Raw genomic sequence first — 23,708 nt, forward strand, 5'->3', positions numbered from 1 at the left:
CTGCCTGGCTCCCAGCTGTTGTGCTTCTTTAATGTAAAAGATTAGACACACTACAAAGTCACATCGTCTCATTACAACTCCATTATACAAACGGCTCCTTAATAACTCTATTCTTCAGACTCACTGGCCAGTAAAATAGCAGTGCTTTAACAGCTGGGTTTTATGTCCACTCGAGTGGCTCCTCTCTGTCTGTGAAAGAGAATGAGGTAAAAGGGGAAAACTCTGATCCTGTTTTCTGTTCCCTCCCCCTTGGCAGAACCTGACCTATGAGATAATCCTCACCTTGGGACAGGCCTTTGAGGTGGCCTATCAGCTGGCTCTCCAGGCACAGAGGAACAAGCAGCACGGGGCCCCAGCAGGACTGGGGTTGGAGGTCATCGAGACCAAATCCAGCCAGCCAGTGCCCAAGCCGCGGGGCAGCGTGAGGAAGTCAGCGGTGAGTGCCATGAAACGCGCACTGACCCCACCATTACACACATTATATGTGTGTGTGTGTGCATGCATGTGCATGCTTACATGTGCATGGGTATATGCGTTTCTGCTTAATTTGGCTTAGCGTTTAAATTTGCACACCAAAAATGACCGTTGCATCTTATTTCATGAATTTCCTTCTTATAGCACCAAGGAGCATAGTCAAAAATGTTTCAATCTGGATCATTATTCTGTACTTTGCGGTCTGATATAATTTCCCAGCAACACTTGGTGCCCCACAATGCAGTCCATATCTGCAGGTAGCATTGCCTGAGGAGGGACCTTTCAGACCTCGCCTCAGTAGATTCCAGCGCCCCCCTGTGGTCTGCCAGGCTCCTACAGTCTGAAATGCTCTCTTCTGCTGTATGACTGCGCAGTTCAGCTGCCATACTGTACAGGTGAAAAGGACTGTAAAATGGATGCTTTGGGAGAGATTGCTTATTATCTACACTCGGGGCTTAAAATATGACTGCAAATAAATGTGAATTAGAATGAGCAGTTCCTGCCATTAGCAGGTAGGGCCACAGCCCTGGGGGAGCATGAGCACGTTGAGTAACCTTTATTTCTAAATGAAAGGAAGTAATTTTATTTCCAGCAGAACTAAAGTGTGCTCTGACCTTCAGTGCTCTGTTATCAGGCTTTCGTATTGAGCCGGTCTAATGCACACAGGTCTTTCTCTTTGGGACATAAATCCTGATAAATAGATCATCTGGCCTCAGAATAACGATTGCAATAATGTTTGCACAAACAGGGCTCTTGTTCAGAGTGATTCAGCCTTGGGTGATGTGGTTATCCAGTGATTCGCATTCAGCAGTGCACGCCCCCGCCCGGGTCTATCGTGTCTCTGCTCGGTGTCCGTGTCTCCGTCTGTGGTTCCATTTACTCCTAACAGCATATCAATAAGGCTTATACTCCTAATAACAGCATATCAATAAGGCATTTAATCCTAATAACAGCGCATCAATAATCTGATTTATCGGACCTTTCATTTGCTAACCATTGGAACCACTGGAAATGGATTGACAGGAGTATAGTAATTGCATTACTTGGCTACAGGAATTTCAGCATGTCGATCGGAAAACTTTTATAAGGAAGTGAATGGTGCTTGGAAATACTACAGTGATTCTTCCACCCCCCCACAGTTTGCCCTTGGTGCAGGCAAGCAGTGTGCTCACCTCAGTGCATGGTGGTGATTGGTTTCATTGTCTGTGCGAGTGGCGGTGATTGGCTTACATGACTGTGTGTGGTGGTGGTTTGCAGACTTTTCTCTGTCTGTGTGAGGTTGAATCCTTGCTCTCTTCTCTGGTACTAAAGGGGTTTTCCTTCTCTGAACATCTCTCCCCTTTTTCGGGATGCTCTTGTCTCTCAATTTCATATTGCTGCAGCGCTGCAGCCATCTGCTGATAGGGACGTTTTAAATGAAAAAACGGGACTGATTGTTCACTTTGAAATTGCATGAATGTATACGGGAATAACATCTAATTTTCATTGCCTCTACAAGAAAGCACAGTGTTGTGAACAGTGAACAATCAGTCCCATTTTTTCATTTAAAACGTCCCTATGAGCAGAAGGTAGAGGCTTTCTCTGACAGTTCACAACCTGAAGTTCCCAGAAATCATGCAGTATAAAGGTCCCAGTATGCACAGGCCCAACTGCTCCTGTGGCTCTGCTGGTCAGCGTGTTGTCTGCCTGTTGTCTGCCTCCCTCCATTAACATCTCTGTGTTTGTGTTCTGCCTTCTCCTGTGTGTGTGTGTGTGTGTGTCTGTGTGTGTGTGTGTGTGTCTGTGTCTGTCTCCAGGGCCCTCCTCTGCTCGAGAGCCGCTGCTGTTACTGTCACACCTGCACTACTCACCGCCCCTCCTTCCTCCCGCTGCACTCTGTCAGTCCTGGAGTCCAGGTCCTGCTCTCTCCCTTTCTGTCCTCTCGTCTTTTTATGCAGTCTTCCACTCGCTTTCCTCATCTCAGTCTTCATCTTTCCCCATGTCTTCTATTTCCCCCTCCTCAATCTCTTTTTTTTCTTCCCTTCATCTATTACTCTCTTTTCTTTGCCTTGGTCTACTCCCCCTCCGTCTCTCTTACTCGCTCTCTACTTGTTCTGTTTGTTTTTCCATTCTTTTTGCCTCTGTACCACATCTTTTCCCCTCTCACTTTTATCCTCTTCTTATCTGTCTCTCTACTATATCACTCTAGTTTCCTAAATCTGGCCAAATCACTTTTTTTATGGTGTCCCCCAGGGTGGTTTCATAGCATTTTCCTGAAATGTTTCTCCATTGTGTGTTGCAGTGGAGGCTCCTCCATAGAGGTGGAGGAGGCCTGGCCTCCCCAATAATTTGAGAGAAGAGAGAGATTTAAAAAAAACAATAAATATATTTATTTTATTTATTTATTTTAACAAAAAACATCTTTTTTATTTTTTATATTCATATTATTTTAGTTTTGTTCATAAATCTAAATTTTCCCATGGCTAAAACCCAATATTGCAATTGTAAAGCAACAGGCCAGATTTCCCTATCAGTTTGTATTAAGGGAGGCCAGGCCTACCCTAGGAAATTAGCTGTAATGTAATGCATTTTTTTTCATGCCAATATGTGATTGGCCAGATCACTGAAAATGGGTGGGCAACGGAGGCCTGGCCTCACCATGCATTGTGTCCAGGGCTGAAAGATTGACATTTTGTTTGTCCAATCACATGCTACTGGTTCATTTGGAATCAACTATCCTTTCCTTTCCTATTCAACACAGAAGCCATTTTGAGAATTCGCTAGTCACTTCAGTCAAACAAACACTCGCCATAGTGGCTACGAGTGTCCTATCAACTTGTGCTTTTCAGGAAATTTAGAGAACACCCCTGGCTATCATCCCTGGATGATAGCTCATTTGGCCAAACACTTTTGCTTAAAACTACCTCGGAAGTCGGCGAGATTCTAGCGCAATTTGAGATCTTGGGCTGGAGATATGCAGATTCCAGATACTAGGGAGTGAGAATGACATTCAATAGGTCATGTTAGACACCATTTGGGATTTATTGAACAGTTTTATTTTTAATGTAGTCCATTTCGTTTTATTACAAGTCAATTTAATAATCTTCCATATCAAATTACTGAATTGTTGCTCTGTGAGGAAATTCACTCTAAATACGAATAGAGTGCTGCCCTCTAGTGGATAACGTTAACGTTAGATAAAGCCAACTGGAACCATATTTTTACATATTTTATATTAAATATATTGAATAAAACTACATATGATAAAGAAAGTGTTATCTTATCTTTTTTATATGCTAAACTTGATAAAATTGGTGATTACATGTTGAAGCTGTAGAAGAATGAAAAATGTAAGCTAAACAAAATTGTTTTTAACAACATAATTAAAATTCCTGCCTTTATGTTCACTTGGCATTTATATTACATCCAAATGTCATTTCTCAGCTTAATTATCAGGCAGGCTCATAGCCTTACAGCAATGTCATTTCTTCAGGAAGGCACAAGGCTAAGCTCTGCACAATGAATTTCATCAGCCAGAACTTTCTGACTGTAGCTTACACTCCAAATAGTATGCCTTTGGCCAGCACAAAGACAGATAAGAGAACAGGGAACATTCCATCGCGAGTGAAGTGAGCAAGTGGAAAAAAATGGCCTCCTCAATTCTGGAAGTCACCAGCCTCCACTGGTGTGTTGTCAGTACCCTGCATTTTTGGGCGTCCCTCTTGTGACTTTGATATCAGAGTAACCTAGTCCAGCTCCTGCCGTAAAAGTGGCTGTTGGTAATACAGTACAGTGTTGTCCTTCTTTTCAGAAGAACACCCAGGAGGATCTGTACGCCAAAGTGATGTGCAGGCAAAGCCTTCTCTGGCAGTTCTAAATGGCTTGGACCTAGTTTGAAAACAAATGAGCCCTCTCGTTGGCTGTCAAACACTGAAGGACTTTTTTAGATGCTGGTAACATGTGAAACGCCCCTGAATATCCAGCATTTTAAACAAAAGATGATACCAGCCGAAATGCTTTACGATTTAGCAGTTTTACAGAATCAGAATTTGAATGAAAATGGTCCTCTTTGACAAAGTGTAGTAATTTAAATGAATTTTTCTCATTGGTTTAAACGTTTAAAGGAGTTAAATCACAGGTTTGCGACCATGCACGCATTGCTAACCCTCAAGCATGTGTACACACATACGTAGCGTTGTGCTGCTGGATGACGGAGCGTCTCTCCCTGCTCCCTCCCTGCAGGTGGACCCCATGGAGCTGGAGACGGACGCTCAGTCCCAGAGCAGCGCCACCTGGCTGGTGGACCCCAAGGACTCCAAACGCACCATCAGCACCAAGTACGAGACCACCATATTCTGAGCCGGCCCACTCTCTCCCCTCCCCTCCAGCTCCGTGCCTTCTCACTGTGACTCCGCCTCCCTCCCTGTCTCCTGTCTCTGCTCCTCCCACTTCCTACCACTGGCTCACCGTGCAGAATGCCCCTCCCCGTCCTCTTCTATCCGGCCGTCCTTGTGCCCTTCTCCGGCTGCTGCCATGACTACAGCTACTTCTACAACTCCTCCCGTCTCAACCAACTAACCAGACTGCTCCCACCCGCCCCCTAAAGACCCAGCTGCCTCCTCGTCTGCCCTTACTGTACCCTCTTCATTTCTCTGATCATTTTTTTCTGCTTTCATGTATTTCCTCCATGCTATTGGTTGTTTTCCAAGCTACTCTATCCAGCCCTTAACTTTTCTAGTCTGGTGCATTTCAGCACAGGGACTTGATTTTCACGCTATCTACGAGCTATACTTGTTTTTTGTATTTCTTTTGTTAATCTCTACCGTACCGTCTACTGTTCAACTGTCACAAAAAGAGAGCTTTGTACACTGGTCCACCAAAGGAAAAGGTCCCAGGGTACACTAGCACTAAAGAATGAGGGGTGGAAAATGCTCAAACAAATCAACAGATATTATACATCATAGAGGTTTTTTTTTACCTTAATGGCCTGTGCCTTTCTTTTCTCTATCCTCCCGCATATCAACGTCCCTCTTTGCCTCATTTATTTCATTTGCTTTCTTATTCTTTGTGACTGCTTATTTCCGCATGACTCCTTCAAATAAAGCCGAACATGAACTAATCATTTCCAAGGGCACCTGGGCTGAGTCCTGGAACATGTTTTGTTTGGAAATGCATTTTAAAAAATTGGCTGACGCAGGCGCTCATCGGTCACCCCCATGCCTGATGCTTCAGACAGTAGGACCAACACTGTAATGGTGCATTCACTCACTCAGAGAATAGCTTGGGTGCCCTTCAAGTCTTTATGTGGTACTTTTTTTGTTGATTTGCCATGGCATGTTTTCTGTTCTTTTAACCCCAGTGTTGTTTGGTTTTGTGTTTGTCTTCTTCCATATAGCTGACTGCTGTGTTGAAGTGTCCGGACTGTGGCTGTGAGTCGGGGACTGAGGGCTGGTACCCTGTGTTGGGGGAGCTGTATACTGTTCCCACAGTATATGGTTTTTCATTGGGGTGGGGGAGGTGCGTGCTTAATGCTTGTGGGGATCGGTACTGTAATGTCCCCCCACACACACACATCCCAAAACACTGCCCACTCCACTCCCCCCCAGAGCTGTGCCACCCATCCTTACACTGTGGAGAAACCATCCTGGGAACATCTGAGCTGTACCTCCTTTTCTCTCCTGTTACCCTAAAACACAACCTTCCTCCCCATCTACATGCAATGGTGTTGCTCAACCATCCCTTCTTCAACCTCCTGCTACACACACACACACACACACACACACACACCCGTAGGAGGTCAGAGCATGTTGTTCACAGGAAGACTGGAATCTTTTGCGGACCTCTTGATTATGGTACTGCTGTTCTAGTGGGGATGAACCTCCTTTCTCTGATCATGAAGAAAGGCCTCCAGTGCTTTCACTTTAGTGGGCCTCTCCTGACATACACTGGATAACTGTCCATGTCCTAGATTATGTACATGATTCTCTCAGGTTCTGAATTAAGAGCTCAGGTGAGGTCAAGGTTCATGTAATGTCATTGTTGGGGATGACTGTGCCAGGGGTTTTTGTCTGTGAAGTTCTGCATACGATTTTCTTTTTTCTTTTTTTTCTTTTTTCTTTTAATTATTAAAAGTTATTTGTGGAAAATCAGCATGCACCATACGGTGTGCAAAACGTACAACTAAGAATTTTCCCAGTGTGGAATCTTTTTATTTTTTCCATGCATAGTTGACCTAATCATCAAGGAAAGGGGGGTGGGGGGGAATTTAAATGTAGCAGTGCATTCAAAATCAAGATTCATCTGTAGCTGAATCAATGGGGAGATCTGTGATGTCGCAATCTTCTCATGATGAAAGGTACTGTTAACCAAACCCTGAAATTGTCACAATCAGAAACTACTACCAGGCACAGCCACCACTCCTACAAGACTTTTGAGCCTGTTAAGCTTAAGAAATCCCTTTTAACACTGTTACCTGATTGTTTATAGCATTTATTGTGCTATTTAGTCTGACTACACATTGGTTTTGGTGGAAATTCTTACTGTTATGGAGGTTGAATTGAGCTTGTTTTACACTACAAAGAATGGGGATTTTGTTTAATTTCTTAAAAGAGTAAAGAAAAGTGAGAGGTGTGTTGCTTTTATTTAACTTAAATAAAACTTAAAAGCCGTTTTCTTTCATTTTGTAACTGTACTGATGCTTTTAAACTGTTTCAGGCTGATGCAAGGTTTGCTGATAATAATGCCAGTTATCGATTCATCCAAAAGAATCATGAAAACACATATTCAAAGAGGAACTTGTCTTGTTATGCTCACAATTTGAACCGTCATACCAAAAAATAGTCGTATCCCCAAGAACTATGGCGTGTTTCTGCCACGTCTTTTGTAAATTGTGTGTGTAATTCAGAGGTACTCCATGGTACTGGGGCTTGTGAAAATGGATACCAGTCTCCTTCATCAGCCTGGCTCATTTCTGGCATTTGCACATTTGCTAATTGTGATGGGTAGTACCTTGGGACTAATCTGTAATATTGATAATGGCTATAATGAGATGAATGATATTGGTTTGTAAAGTAATCCCTAGCAATCTGTATTTTGATACTTGAATGATTCTGCTTTTATAAATATATATATATATGTATATGGATGTATGTAAGTAATGTTTCATTTTTTTCTTTGTCCACATTTGTGGGGGAAAAAGAGATCTGGCGAGTGTTTGAAAAGCTTCACAGATCAATGGTATCAATCCCTGACCTATCTTGGGGGTGAAAGCTGAACTGGATCGGACTGAGAGATCAAACTCAGATCGGATCTCAATACAGGCACACAGAAATCAATTGTAAATAATCTTCCAGACTTTTTAAATTATTATTTTTCATAATTGTACAACTAATAAATGATGAAAAAAGGCAACAAATGTACTTTCCTTTATTTATTTGCATGGATCAACTTTATTGGGACATCAGTTCACATTTGCTTTCCATTTCAATCTGTGTTGATGTTGAATCTAAGATGTCCTTATTGTACTGTAGAGACACTTATGTGTATGTGCATCTTGGTGGGTTATTTCAGTGTGTGTAAGGACACTGTAGTGCATTCTGGAACTTTAAGGCTAATGTTTAGTCTGTTCAAACCTGCCATCTGCTGTACTGTATTCCTACGGCTGTTCTCTATGGCAGACAGTTTGGAGTCACTGGTTGTCAGTTTGAATCCTAGATGGAGATATGCATTTGCCTGCAGCCCAAAAGTTATTGTTTGTCAATTTTCAGTTTCCCAAGGCATTATGCTTTTTTACATTTACATTTTAGTCATTTGGCAGACGCTTTTAATCCAAAGCGACTTACAAGTGCATAGGTTCTACCACAAGTCAAAGCATCACATCCAGAACTAGAAAAATACACCTGGACTGCTGTTCTAAACATATAGTCGTCATCATAAGTGCAATTTTTTTTTTTTTTTTTTTTTTTGGGGGGGGGTTAGACAGGGATAGGGGTATCAGAAGGGGGGGGCGGGGTAAATCAGGAGGGGGGACTAAGGTAGAGTTTGAAGAGGTGTGTTTTTAGTCTGCGTCGAAATAGGGGGAGGGATTCTGCTGTCCTGACAGTGGTAGGCAAGTCATTCCACCACTGAGGAACCAGAACGGAAAACAGGCGTGAACGTGCAGCTCGACCGCCAGGTGCCCGTAGAGAGGGAATCGTAAGGCGACCAGAGCTGGCAGACCGGAGTGGTCTAGCTGGGGAGTAGGGAGTGATCAGGGATTGTATGTAATGTGGGGCAGTCCCCTTAGCAGCCTGAAATGCCAACACTAGGGCCTTGAATCGGATGCGTGCGGCAATAGGAAGCCAGTGGAGGCCAATGAGAAGCGGGGTGACATGAGCCGACCTGGGCTGACTGGTGATCAAGCGGGCTGCAGCATTCTGGACCAGCTGGAGGGGCTTGATGGCGCACGCTGGGAGACCGGCTAGGAGGGAGTTGCAGTAATCCAGGCGGGAAATGACGAGCGCCTGGACTAGGAGCTGGGTGGCTTTCTCCGTCAGGAGATGACGGATGCGGCGTATATTAAACAGAAAGAACCTGCAGGTTCTGGCAGTGGAGGATACTTGTGGAGCCAGGGAGAGGCAGTTTTCAAGAGTCACCCCAAGAACCGAGCCCTGCGGGACTCCAGTTCGTAGGGGTTGAGGGTCGGAGAGTGCGCCCCTCCAAGTCACCTGGTAGGAGCGACCAGAGAGGTAGGAGGAAAACCAAGCGAGTGCAGAACCTGTGACACCCATCCCAGACAGCGATGAGAGCAGAATCTCATGGTTGACTGTATCGAAGGCGGCCGACAGGTCGAGGAAGATGAGGACAGAGGAGAGGGATTTTGCTTTAGCAGAGTGGAGTGCCTCAGTGACCGCGAGCAGGGCGGTTTCAGTGGAGTGGCCACTCTTGAAGCCAGACTGGTTGGGGTCATGGAGATTGTTGTGGAGAAGATAAGTGGACAGTTGGGAGCAGACCGCCCGTTCCAGGGTTTTAGCAAGAAAGGGAAGAAGAGAGACAGGCCGGTAGTTGTTCAGGGCAGAGGGATCGAGAGTAGGTTTTTTGAGGAGGGGAGTGACTCTGGCCCTCTTCAGGGAAGAGGGCATGGTGCCGGAAGAGAGGGAGGTGTTGATTAGAGAGGAGAGAAAAGGGAGAATGTCCTCAGATATAGATTGTAGGAGGGGAGAGGGGATGGGGTCAAGAGGACAGGTGGTTGGGCGGTGGGAAGTAAGGAGTTTCAGCGTGTCGGCGTCAGAGAGGGGAGAAAAGGAGGTTAGGGAGTTGGGGAGGGTAGGAACAACAAACAAACAAGTACACAACAGAACACTATAATGACAACAAAACTGAATTTAGAATCAGCAAGCAAACAAATAATACTTAACTAATCCAGGAGAAGATGCAACCAACCCACTGCAGAACACTAATGCACACTGAAGTGAGTTCAGGTGTGCCAGTAATTATACCCTGAGCAGGGTGCAAAGTATTGGCTCCTCCTACAACAAAAGCTGTGGCCTGCCAGCCAGTAAAACAATAGCCTAACTTAATAGCCTAGCTTACCTGAGAGAAACAAACACCTAACCCAGTTTCACTGAATCTAAATAAACACCACTTGTAATAGCTAACAAACAAGTACACAACAGAACACTATAATGACAACTAAACTGAATTTAGAATCAGCAAACAAATAATACTTAACTAATCCAGGAGAAGATGCAACCAACCCACTGCAGAACACTAATGCACACTGAAGTGAGTTCAGGTGTGCCAGTAATTATACCCTGAGCAGGGTGCAAAGTATTGGCTCCTCCTACAACAAAAGCTGTGGCCTGCCAGCCAGTAAAACAATAGCCTAACTTAATAGCCTAGCTTACCTGAGAGAAACAAACACCTAACCCAGTTTCACTGAATCTAAATAAACACCACTTGTAATAGCTAACAAACAAACAAGTACACAACAGAACACTATAATGACAACTAAACTGAATTTAGAATCAGCAAGCAAACAAATAATACTTAACTAATCCAGGAGAAGATGCAACCAACCCACTGCAGAACACTAATGCACACTGAAGTGAGTTCAGGTGTGCCAGTAATTATACCCTGAGCAGGGTGCAAAGTATTGGCTCCTCCTACAACAAAAGCTGTGGCCTGCCAGCCAGTAAAACAATAGCCTAACTTAATAGCCTAGCTTACCTGAGAGAAACAAACACCTAACCCAGTTTCACTGAATCTAAATAAACACCACTTGTAATAGCTAACAAACAAACAAGTACACAACAGAACACTATAATGACAACTAAACTGAATTTAGAATCAGCAAGCAAACAAATAATACTTAACTAATCCAGGAGAAGATGCAACCAACCCACTGCAGAACACTAATGCACACTGCACACTGCATGCTTTCATCTCTAAATCTCTAAAACAGGGTGTCAAACCCAAATCCTGGAGGGAAGCAGTGTTTTTTGCTGTTTCCTTTCTAGCAGGTTTAGGTTTTGGAATCAAGGTATGGCCAATCTATGACTAGAGGTAATCACAAGTGCTGCAACACACTGAAAACAGGAGACATTTACAGCCCTCCAGGACTGAAGCCTGACCACCTTGCTAAAGTCTAAATACACATTCTTCTTTCTTAGATTGATGTCTCCCTTTAGATTGAGTGATAGCCCGTTACCATGCAGGGTGGCAAGTCATTCAAAAGGGGACTTTCAGATTGCGCAGGTGAATAAACCAGATGGTCCTCTGAGTGAAAAACTACGTATCGACACGCCTTTCAGTCACACACATACATGCCCACTTGTACACTCGCACACACATACACACCCACACACCCCCCCACTCTCATGATGTTCTCTGCCCTCCTGGGGGAAACAGTTTGTTTCAGTACTGCTGCAGAGCCATCACTCCATACAGGGAGGAAGGTAAAATCCAGAAATGCATATTTTGTACAGTGGACTCCAAAATGAATGATGGACAAGAAATATATGCAAACAAACACACTGTCAGCACTTTATTAGGTATTTATTAGACATCTGCTGCTGTATTAGGCTTCTGCTGCAGCTGCTGTTGCCTATCCACAGGTTTGACATGTTGTGTGTTCAGAGATGCTCTTCTACATACCACTGTTGTAATGTCTGGTTATTTGTGTTACTGTCACCTTCCTGTCAGCTTTAACCCTGCATTGCTCCAGGGGGGATTGTCTCTTGCTTAGTCTCATCAACTGTACGTCGCTCTGGATAAGAGCTTCTGCCAAATGTCAATAATGTAATGTAATATCGTGATCAATGAGAGTAGATTTCAATGTAACCAGTCGTGCTAGTAAACCCATGATACAGTAAATGTTCCAATGTCAGACTTGGGTAAGCCATGATGCAATTTAAATGGTGTATTTTTTGTCTGTGGACAAGAGACTGCCATTCCTCTTGCAAGGACAAAAGCATTGTATTTTCAAAAATGTTGCACTGTATGTCTATGTGTTATTATATGTCAAATGTTTCAGGTGGTGGAGGGCTTTAAAAAAATATATATATATTATTTTTAAAATGTACTGCCTTTTAGATGAGCTGCATCATGGAGTATGTGACTGAAAGGTTTTTTTTTTATTTACTTATTGCAGGACCACTGTAGTAGCCAATCGTCGTCGCCGTCGTCGGGGATTTCCCTGTACAGTTCCTAGAATGAGCTGCTTGTGAATTGACAGTCAATAGCAACATATGGCCACCCCACACTAGAAACACAGCAACAATTGCTCGGAACAGGATTTCACAGAAAGGACTATAGAATATTAAAGATATGGGTCCAGCTAACAAATGTATACCCCCTTTCATTTTGAAACAATTTCTAGTTTTTGAGTTATGAGCTATGCAAATGAGCTGGGTGGCAATTGACAGTCAATAGCAACGTATGGCCACCCCACACTAGAAACACAGCAACAATTGCTCGGAACAGGATTTTGCAGAAAGGACTGTTTCATATTAAAGATATGGGTCCAGCTAACAAATGTATACCCCCTTTCATTTTGAAACAATTCATAGTTTTTGAGTTATCAGCTATGCAAATGAGCTGCTTGTGAATTGACAGTCTATGGCAACGTATGGCCTCCCCACACTAGAAACACAGCAACAATTGCTCGGAACAGGATTTTGCAGAAAGGACTGTTTAATATTAAAGATAAGGGTCCAGCTAACAAATGTATACCCCCTTTCATTTTGAAACAATTTATAGTTTTTGAGTTATGAGCTATGCAAATGAGCTGCTTGTGAATTGACAGTCAATAGCAACGTATGGCCACCCCACACTAGAAACACAGCAACAATTGCTCGGAACAGGATTTCACAGAAAGGACTATAGAATATTAAAGATATGGGTCCAACTAAGAAATGTATACCCCCTTTCATTTTGAAACAATTAATAGTTTTTGAGTTATCAGCTATGCAAATGAGCTGCTTGTGACTTGACAGTCAATAGCAACGTATGGCCACCCCACACTAGAAACACAGCAACAATTGCTCGGAACAGGATTTCACAGAAAGGACTGTTTAATATTAAAGATATGGGTCCAGCTAACAAATGTATACCCCCTTTCATTTTGAAACAATTCATAGTTTTTGAGTTATCAGCTATGCAAATGAGCTGCTTGTGAATTGACAGTCTATGGCAACGTATGGCCTCCCCACACTAGAAACACAGCAACAATTGCTCGGAACAGGATTTTGCAGAAAGGACTGTTTCATATTAAAGATATGGGTCCAGCTAACAAATGTATACCCCCTTTCATTTTGAAACAATTTATAGTTTTTGAGTTATGAGCTATGCAAATGAGCTGCTTGTGAATTGACAGTCAATAGCAACGTATGGCCACCCCACACTAGAAACACAGCAACAATTGCTCGGAACAGGATTTCACAGAAAGGACTATAGAATATTAAAGATATGGGTCCAACTAAGAAATGTATACCCCCTTTCATTTTGAAACAATTAATAGTTTTTGAGTTATCAGCTATGCAAATGAGCTGCTTGTGACTTGACAGTCAATAGCAACGTATGGCCACCCCACACTAGAAACACAGCAACAATTGCTCGGAACAGGATTTCACAGAAAGGACTGTTTAATATTAAAGATATGGGTCCAGCTAACAAATGTATACCCCCTTTCATTTTGAAACAATTCATAGTTTTTGAGTTATCAGCTATGCAAATGAGCTGCTTGTGAATTGACAGTCTATGGCAACGTATGGCCTCCCCACACTAGAAACACAGCAACAATTGCTCGGAACAGGATTTTGCAGAAAGGACTGTTTCATATTAAAGATATGGGTCCAGCTAACAAATGTATACCCCCTTTCATTTTGAAACAATTCATAGTTTTTGAGTTATCAGCTATGCAAATGAGCTGGGTGGCAACTGACAGTCAATAGCAACGTATGGCCACCCCACACTAGAAACACAGCAACAATTGCTCGGAACAGGATTTTGCAGAAAGGACTGTAGAATATTAAAGATATGGGTCCAGCTAACAAATGTATACCCCCTTTCATTTTGAAACAATTAATAGTTTTTGAGTTATCAGCTATGCAAATGAGTTGGGTGGCAATTGACAGTCTATGGCAATGTATGGCCTCCCCACACTAGAAACACAGCAACAATTACTCGGAACAGGATTTCACAGAAAGGACTGTTTAATATTAAAGATATGGGTCCAGCTAACAAATGTATACCCCCTTTCATTTTGAAACAATTTCTAGTTTTTGAGTTATGAGCTATGCAAATGAGCTGGGTGGCATTTGACAGTCTATGGCAACATATGGCCACCCCACACTAGAAACACAGCAACAATTGCTCGGAACAGGATTTTGCAGAAAGGACTGTAGAATATTAAAGATAAGGGTCCAGCTAACAAATGTATACCCCCTTTCATTTTGAAACAATTTCTAGTTTTTGAGTTATGAGCTATGCAAATGAGCTGGGTGGCATTTGACAGTCTATGGCAACATATGGCCACCCCACACTAGAAACACAGCAACAATTGCTCGGAACAGGATTTTGCAGAAAGGACTGTAGAATATTAAAGATAAGGGTCCAGCTAACAAATGTATACCCCCTTTCATTTTGAAACAATTTCTAGTTTTTGAGTTATGAGCTATGCAAATGAGCTGGGTGGCAACTGACAGTCTATGGCAATGCATGACCATACCACACCTGACAGACAGCAACAACAGGTGGCAAACAGTTTTTATTGAAATTTGTGCACAATTGTATATTCTCTGCAAATACATCACAATCATATCCAACTGTATTAATTTAACAATTAAAATTGACAAAATTACAGTTCATAAATAATTTTATTCACCGAACTTTTATTTTGATAAATGCGAACCAGAAGTCTCCAATTGTGGCCAGCAACATTTGCCAACTTCACGCAGCTGTGCAAAAAACAGTTAGCCGAGGAGTTTTGACTTGTGTTGGCTTTCTGAAAAGTTCGAAGCTATGAAAGGAATTACTGCGCTTCTTTTTCTGTTACAGGCTACAGCTGTTAACACAGGTAAAACTTTTAGTTATTCATGTACTTGATGCAAATGCTCACGTCACCTAAAGCCATTTATTCATTCAAAATTCACGAAAGTAAAGCACTTACTTAGTTGAAAGGGAACCACGCACTTCAATCAAAAGGGGAATGGTCTGTGGAACAAGGAAAGCAAAAACCCCGACATTTGAAGGAATTTGTAAAATTCATGTCCGGGTAAAATAATTTTTTAAGGCGCTACGACAAAGATATTAAAATAATGCAAATAAAACAGGACATGCCAAAGAATGCGTATTGCTAGATGGCGTAGCCGCTAACCGTATCACTTACTGTCTATATAATTTGGCGAAAATTAGATATACAGTTGGATAATTTCGTTTGTAAGTTTTTAATTATATTAATACGTTCCCACCAGTCGGGATCAATGCAATATGTTTAAGTATTCCTGCAGTGTTTTATTCGGGAGAGGCTAGATCTACCCCCGGGGCCTGCATCCCCAGCATGCATGCGGTCCAGAAAAATACCGAGTCCGACCAACCACTCGTCCCACGTCAATTGAAAGGCGTGACCGGACTAGTACTCCTCACTGCAGTGAGAACCAACTCTGACCGGAGGCAAATTCAAAGTAAAGTACTGCATATTGTACAGGGTTGGTCTACTTGTTACTGTAGGATAGTTAGGCTATATCTGTAACATATTTGTCACGGGGTAGAACTAGGATAGCGTTATGTTCTGTATATTTATACCACGGAAGACAGAGCTATTTGTAGCCTGATAGACTAGCAGTTATACATGCAACGTTACCACAGCCCGCATAGCCAGACCCATCTCCACATTTTGTTGCTGGAGACTCGGAGACTCAGATACCCAGCACATATATATAGGCCAGCAGCCGTTTATTTGATCTTTTTAAAAAACGTTTTATTCACATTATGCGGTCTAAAGAATCCCGCCTATATACCGAACTGCGCACATACAAATACGAACGAACGGGAGAGGCTAGATCCAAGCAGTGTCTCCTTGAAAAGTAAAATAAGTATAATAGCATAATTACAAATGCCTCCGCACATGCTATGTTGCTTGAATACAATTGGACAAGTGTGATACAGACAGCTGTAAGTATCACACTTATCACTTATATTATTCCATGCTGTAAAGAAACATAGATGTTGTTAATACTGTATTGTGTACATAATTATGACCTACCGGCATATGTATTTCACTTATTCATAAATTTTAACAGGTGAAATTCACAAGCCTTTGCTTATTTCACTTTAAACATTAAAACAATGTGTAGTAGGCTAGGGTAAAATGAATAAAACAGTTTAAAATAAATTGAATGCATGGCATTTCCCGCTGACATCTCTACTACGCCTGAACGTCATATTGTCTGCTTTGAACTAGCCTACAGTAATAACTTATAACTACACTAAAGATGGGATTTGATAATAAATATTGGATAAGTGTGATACTTACAGCTGGCTTTACGGTAGTTTCGGTTTTCAACATTCCTTCCAAACTCGCGATTCTTACTTCCTGCTTCTCTTGGTAGTTAAATGTTGTAAAGCACTATTCTTACTAACTACTACTAATCTAGATATTGTACAGTACTAATCCGATTAATACACTTACTGTCTGTCTAACTAACTAACTAACTAACTAACAATCACTTTTATTGGGTAGTTTAGAAATATTCACACAACTATCCATCCATTATCACCCGCTTATCCGGAGTCGGGTCGCGGTGGCAGTAAGCTAAACAGGGTATTCCAGGTGTCCCTCTCCCCAGCAACGCATTCCAGCTCCTCCTGGGGGATCCCGAGGCGTTCCCAGGCCTGGGATTGCACACAACCCAAACAGCTGAGAGCAATCCTGAAGTTCATTGGAGACATAAAAAAAACTGACTGAAAATCTGAAAATTTTGATAAATCCCACATTATTTGTGTAAATGCATTTCCGAATGATTTTCGGACAAATTCATTCTGCTCATGTTCAAGAAATAAGACCCAGTCTCTAAAAACACGTGGGACTTAAATTCAAAATTGTGAGTTCCTGATGATTTAGTGTTAATGTGCCTAATTTTATTCGGTAGGAAATTATGGCCAGTTTGCCACTGTTTACATTTCATAATAAATGCAAAGCAGTTTTATGTCATATTTATTCATACTGTACCAAACTGTGAAGTCAATCCACTCCAACTGTTTACTAGTTAAACCCATTCTGGAATTTTCACATATTTGATCAAGTACTATTTTTTGTTAATGAATTAAGTCTCCAGCCTTGAAGTGAGAGATTAATCTTTCACTTTCATTCTTAACATGTATTTACTTTTGGAGCTTATTTTTTATAGTCCTTTATATTATCTGTTTCCTGAAAATAAAATTTAAGATGACTTTGTTCACTGACACAGACCCGCACACACAGACAGTTGTCCTTGCAAAGTTTGATTGCAGGTGTAAGGATTTTGTGCTGTATGTGCAGTACATGTTTCCATTTGTATAGGAAAGTCCTGAGAATGTAATGCAATACATATTTCTGGTCATTAAACAAATATGATCCTGCCTTCACAACACTACTAATGATTGTTGATGTTCCCCACAGGGTCACACTCTCTCTGGGCATTTGCAACATTTTGCAACCCAATTCCCAGAATTCAGTGTAGTGGTTATGTTGGATGATCTTCAGGTGCTCTACTATGACCGCAACATAAAGAAATGGATCTCTCGAAGCCAACCAAGCTCAACTAATGTTGAAGATTTTATCCTTGAAGGTGCAAACATTGTGATGGAACATGTTTATAATTCCATGAGCAGTCCAGCACACCGTGTAAACCTCCTCTCCAATCACACTGGAGGTGAGCTGAGTGCAACAACCAGATGTTTAACATGTACATGTTGGTCGTTTGAATGTGGATGTGGCCTGTATTGCCACATGATACTTCATTAAATTATTATACAGAAGGGCAGTGGTTGCTCTACAGCATGCTGGCTGGTCATACTGGTACATTTCCTGTTTGCTCAGTCAGAGGACTGTTCAGAGACTGGATGACCCTCTAATCTGAATGAATTGTGGGAAGCGATAAAAAAAATCTGGGATTAAAAAAACTACAACTCAAAAATGATCGATGAAGCCCATATGCAGGTTGACACAGAGCGCCAGTTACAGCATCTGCCGTAAAAAGGACGATAGCAGAGCTGAATAAATCCAGTAAATGTAGGGTAAAGGCTGGTTTATACTTCGTCGCTCAGCTGAAATCGCAGAATGTTCATGAACGTTCTAATGTTGCCCAACATTGGAATGGTCATTGTTTAATTAAAAATATATTTAATTTCTGAAGTATAAACTGGTTGCAGCAATGGTGGCCCAACAAAATATAAACCAGTCTGAACAGGTACATTCACAGAAGTTAGTTACAATCATAGCTAGTAGGAAGACAGAGGGAATTAAGAATGTTTCTTTATGAATGAATATTCAAAGTTTTGGCATTGGACATTTTCAATAGATGTTGCACATACAACAAAGTCTGATATTTTACTGTATTCTTTTGGTCACACATTCAATTGAGGAGGGCACTAGACTACGGATATTCTCATTGCATTTTCATGAAATCATATCAAGAAAGTAAGTGGGTTGATTTTTGGGACTCATGGCTTATTTGCTTCTTTTTTTTCTTTATTTTGAAGGAGTTCATGTTCATCAGAGGCTGGGTGGATGTGTGCTGGACAATGACAAAGCCAGCCCAGTCACGATGTGGGAAGCTTATGATGGAACAGCAGCGACACGCTACGACATGCATAATCACACCATCAACCCTCTATGGCCACATCTTATGTGGTCCATAAAGGACAAGGAATACTGGCCAATGCAATATATACATATTTATCAGCCTACTTGTATCCAAACACTGAAGTACTATCCGGAGAAAGAGAAGAACATTGTGTTAAGAAAAGGTAAAGTAACCTTCTACAAACACCTAACTAAAGCACTTCTTTATACAAAGTTCAAAGTTCTTTATACCCTGATATCCTGTACAGTTTGGAATTGCTGGACTGTTACATTTCCTGTGGCCATAATAGCAGTGGGGTGCAGAAATCTGGGACATGAGACCTTTCTGAAATTCTAAGGCAAGATTGCTTTTTATTTTCATTTTTTACTGTTTATACATGATAAAAAAGGAAAAAGACCCTGTGCAAAAGTTTGGGAACCCTTTTGGATTATTATTTGTTACTTTTTAAAAATATGATTACTAAGGCCCAGACCCAGGTGATTTACTCATTAGGGCTTCAATGAGTCAGGTGAGTATAATTCCAGCACTGAAATTCCATGACTTCTGAAGTATCCAACTGCAGTGGCTGTTCTGTCTCATGTCAATAGGTTCCTCTAAACAGTTGTCCAAGGATGTCAGAATGAAGATGATTCATTTCCACCAAGAAGGATGAGGCAAAAAAAGATTCTCTCAATGCTTCAAACTGCCTATTATACAGTGGGAGCAATAATTATTTGATCCCTTGCTGATTTTGTAGGTTTGCCCACTTACAAAGAATGGAACTGTGTAGAATTTTAATCATAGGTACATTTTAACATTGAGAGACAGAATATCACAAAATAATCCACAATAACAACATCATATACATTTTCATTTTTGTCATTTGGCAGACGCTTTTAATCCAAAGCGATTTACAAGTGCATAGGTTCTACCACAAGTCAAAGCATCACATCCAGAACTAGGAAAATACACATGGACATATACATTTTATAAATTTAATATCATATTTTCACATGAAATAAGTATTTGATCCATAGAACAATAGGACTTTATACTTGGTGGAGAAACCTTTGTTGGCAAGCACAGAGGTCAGACGTTTGTTGTAGTTTTTCACCAGGTTTGCACAGATCTTGGGAGGGATTTTGGTCCACTCCTCTTTGCAGATCCTCTCCAAATCCTTAAGGTTCCGAGGCTGTCACTTGGCAACTCAAAGCTTCAGCTCCCTCCACAGATTTTCGATGGGATTTAGGTCTGGAGACTGGCTAGGCCACTCCAGGACCTTAATATGCTTCTTTTTGAGCCACTCCTTTGTTGCCATATATTTTGGGTCATTGTCATGTTGGAAGACCCATCCACGACCCATTTTCAGTGCTCTCACTGAGGGAAAGAGGTTGTTGCCCAAAATTTCCTGGTACATGGCCCCATTGATCCTCCCTTCGATACGGTGAAGTCGTCCTGTCCCCTTAGCTGAGAAACACCCCCAAAGCATAAGGTTTCCACCTCCATGCTTCACAGTGGGGATGGTGTTCTTGGGGTTGTACTCAGCATTTCTCTTCCTCCAAACACGGCGAGTTGAGTTGATGCCAAATAGCTCTATTTTGGTCTCATCTAACCACATCACCTTCTCCCAAGCCTCCTCTGGATCATCCAGGTATTCTTTGGCAAACTTCAGACGGGCCTGTACATGTGCCTTCTTCAGCAGAGGAACCTTGCGAGCGCAGCAGGATTTTAATCCTTCACGGTGTAGTGTGTTCTCTTCGTGACTGTGGTCCCAACTGCCTTCAGGTCATTAACAAGCTCCTCCTGTGTAGTACTGGGCTGATCCCTGACCTTTCTCATGATCATTGATATGCCACGAGGCGAGATCTTGCGTGGAGCCCCAGACTGAGGGAGATTGGCGGTGACTTTGTGTTTCTTCCATTTTCTAATAATTTCTCCAACAGTTGTTAACTTCTCACCAAGCTGCTTGCTTATTTTATTGTAGCCCATCCCAGCCCAATTTTGTCCCTGATGTCCTTAGACAGCTCCTTTGTCTTGGCCATGGTGGAAACGTTGGAATCTGATTGATTGTGTGGACATGTGTCTTTTATACAGCTACATAACAATGTAAAGAGTTGACAGGTGTTTTGGGTAATGAGTTGAGATGAGGGAGTGCTTCTTAATGGAAAACTAACTGGTCTGTGGGAGCCAGAATTATTGCTGATTGGTAGGGGATCAAATACTTATTTCATGCAAAAATACAATAATAAATTTATAAAATTTATATGATGTTGTTACTGTGGATTATTTTGTGATATTCTGTCTCTCAATGTTAAAATGTACCCATGATTAAAATTCTACACAGTTCCATTCTTTGTAAGTGGGCAAACCTACAAAATCAGCAAGGGATAAAATAATTATTGCTCCCACTGTATACTGTGTTAACACAAACTCTGCACACATACAAACACACCATTTATGAAAAAAGATTTACAGAAATGGATTGTAGCAAGAAATTGCACAACATGGAATGAGCGCCGGTGTTAACATATGTGCAACCTCTCCATTGTACAAAACTGAAATCAATGTAAAACTACGCTGAGTGTTAACATTGCTACAATATGTCTTGGCTGCAGTGCTATTGCCTTGTTGATGTACAACAAAGTAATAATCCCCCCTCCCCCATTTCTTTCCGCAGCCAAATTGACTAAATAAGAATCTGAGGTTGAAGCTATAAATAAGTGCTTATGACCTAACGTTTTGCATTGTTAAGAAACAATACCAGAGCATATGAATCTATCTCTTAGCATGGCTATATAAAAATGTGTTTGGTCCTTCAAAAATCCAAGGCACACTTGACCTTGCCACACAGAACACTGTTTGAAAACCACTGCCTGAAAATATGGGGAATATGAAGCTATAAAAGGGCTGTAATTCCTACACACACCTAGAGACCATGAGATTAGAGCTGACAGTGCTTTAATCTCATTAATCGTCATTGTTTATTTTCCAATCCAATATGCTAGAATTCACTGCCAAAACAACCAAAATTGTGCCACTGTCCCAATACATTCACATTTAACTTGATATTTAATATGTTTTAAATAATTTTGTTATCATGGTTTATGTTGTAGTCCCCTTCATCGACATGGAGAGTATCCTGGATCCAACCTGCCCTTTGTTTTGTTTTAAATGTAAATGTAAAAATATTTTCTGACTGCCTTTTCTGGATAGCAGTGGCTTCATACATCCACTGAGCACTGGTCCTTTTGCTCTCAAAACAGCCTCAATTCTTTGTGGAATGGATTCCAGAAGATATAGAATTTTTTTTTTTTTTTTGAGATTCTGTTCCATGACATGATTGCCTCCCACAATTTCTTCAGATTTGTCTTCTGTTCTATCACAGCCCATCCACAAGGTGTTCTATTGGATTCAGATCCGGTGAGTAAGAAGGCCACTGAAGAACATTGAACTCATTGTTCATAAAACCAGTTTGAGACGACTTGATTTGTGACATGGGGCATTATCATGCTGGAAGTAGCCATTAAAAGATGAGTACATTGTGGCCATGAAGGGATGCACATGGTCAGCAATAAAGCTCAAATCGGATGTGGCATTCAAGTGATGATTGATTGGTATTAACAGACCCAAAGTTTGCCAAGAAAACACCATTACACCACCGCCACCAGCCTGGAATGTTGACACAAGGCAGATTGGCTGTATAATAAAGTGCTCAGTGAGTGTATGTTGCAGTACTGTGGGTGCTACGCTGTGCAGTTGTTACATTTATGTAACAGTCCTTTTCTAACAAAATTTACAGTTTAATCCCATGTGAGGAACCTGTGCTTCCCTGCATTGCTGTATAACTGCCCTTTCTCTGGCTAATGCACTGATGTTTGCCCCTTCAGAGCGCCCCAGAGTCAGGCTGATCCACAAGCCATGCACTGAGACTGGAGAAATGAAGGTGAGCTGTCTGGCCACGGGCTTCTACCCCCGACATATCAACCTGACCATGCTGAGAGACGGGCATCCCGTCCCAGATGAGGAGCTGATTCTGGGGGAGGTGTTACCCAATGGAGACGGGACCTACCAGACAAGGAGGACCCTGAGTATCCGTTCAGAGGAACTGAGAGAGAGACATCATTACACCTGCTCTGTCACACATCTTACTCTGGACAACAAGCTGGACATAAACTGGGGTAATTCAGATAATTATATGCTCTGCAACACATTATTGTGGAATCACTGGGACAGCGTGGAACATTGCATTGAGTATCTCACTGTAAGGCTCTGTTTTACAGAACCAGAGGAAGGCTCAGAATTTGCAGTCATCAGTTCTCTGGTTGTAGTGCTGGTTCTTGTCTCTACCATCCTTTTATTTGTCATCTATAAGAGGAGGCGCAGAGGTGAGAGGCAATATTCATGGGGATGTCTTGAATGGGGAAAGGGTGAAACATTTTTATCTTGATCATTTTGTCTTTTTGCAGTCACTTTGTAGTTTCCTAGACCACCCTGAGAATTGACTCTGCATCCTGACTGCTTGCTAAAGGTAAGTGAAAAAGTATTGCACTTATCTTCAGCAGTGTTCGCACTAGAGTGTGCTCTTCTGCCCCTTTATAAGATGTATCACTAATAGTTTGTCCTCTCAGTTTCAGAGTCAGAAGACACAGCTTCACACTTCTCTATCTTCATGCCACATGTGCATCAATATATAGGCAACAGCACCTCTTTTTCTATTTCACCTGTCAAGTTCATTTGTATATAATGTACATGCTGTATATATATTAAAATATATAATAATATAAATGATTCTAGGAAGGATGTGAGAGTGAGAGTGTGGGTGTGAGTGTGAGAGTGAAAAAGAGTAGGAAGGCGAGTCGGCTGTCCAGCCAAACGGAGTATCCAGGCAAGAAGGGTCTTCACCAGGGAGGTGACCAAGAACCCAACGGCCACTCTTACAGAGCGTTGGAAGTG

The 23,708-nt window shown here is 41.7% G+C and overlaps 1 long non-coding RNA gene and 1 pseudogene across 1 annotated transcript; one reads left to right on the top strand and one right to left on the bottom strand.

Annotated features, from left to right (window-relative positions):
- Positions 1–23,708, bottom strand: part of LOC133139505 (signal peptide, CUB and EGF-like domain-containing protein 3) — a 370,116-nt pseudogene that overhangs the window by 209,931 nt on the left and 136,477 nt on the right.
- Positions 321–6,025, top strand: LOC133138313 (uncharacterized). Its single transcript, XR_009709714.1, has 3 exons — positions 321–436; positions 4,696–4,790; positions 5,849–6,025. It is a non-coding gene; the product is annotated as an uncharacterized LOC133138313 (long non-coding RNA).

The sequence above is a fragment of the Conger conger genome, chromosome 10 (genome assembly GCF_963514075.1).
Source record: "Conger conger chromosome 10, fConCon1.1, whole genome shotgun sequence".
Classification (NCBI taxonomy): domain Eukaryota; kingdom Metazoa; phylum Chordata; class Actinopteri; order Anguilliformes; family Congridae; genus Conger; species Conger conger.